General features: G+C 37.3%; 1 protein-coding gene across 1 annotated transcript in view; it reads left to right on the forward strand.

Annotated features, from left to right (window-relative positions):
- LOC101579674 (zinc finger protein 709-like) overlaps positions 1-573 on the forward strand; it is a 17,244-nt gene that overhangs the window by 1,041 nt on the left and 15,630 nt on the right.

Genomic DNA, 573 nt, shown 5'->3' on the forward strand with positions numbered 1-573 from the left:
AAAGCCTTGTGATGCTAGAAAAGCCTCCTTAAGTGTCAGTCTGAGCCCAGATGGCCATATTTGTGGACATGATTTTTTTTTTTGCGGTACCAGGGTTGAACTCAGGACTTCACACTTGCCAGGCAAATGTTTATTCTACTGAGCTATAATTTCCCAACTCTTCTCCCAGGCCCTTCCCTAGTTAATTGTCTTATTTATAAGCTAAGTAAAGAAATTATTCTTTACACATAGTTCTTTGAGGTGAGTTTTTCTGTAGAACTGAGAATGCTGAGGAGAATGTAGCAGGTGCTAATGTGTTGCCAAGGAAGGGAAAGGGCTGCTGTAAAGTCTGCCTTCCTGTAGACTGAGATAGATACTCATTGAACTGGGGCATCTACAGGGATGCGGACCTGTGCCATTGGCGTAGTCAGAAAGGAAAATGGGCCTCTCTCTGAAATAATTGCTTTGTAGTCTGTGAACAGTTTCTAGACATTGTTTTATTTTGTTTTTTAAATTTTTTAATAGATTGAAAATTGAAAATGAATTATTTACAAATATAACTGAATATAACAATAAAAACTGTCCAAAATAAAA

Source organism: Octodon degus, unplaced genomic scaffold (genome assembly GCF_000260255.1).
Source record: "Octodon degus isolate 3935 unplaced genomic scaffold, OctDeg1.0 scaffold00255, whole genome shotgun sequence".
Lineage (NCBI taxonomy): Eukaryota > Metazoa > Chordata > Mammalia > Rodentia > Octodontidae > Octodon > Octodon degus.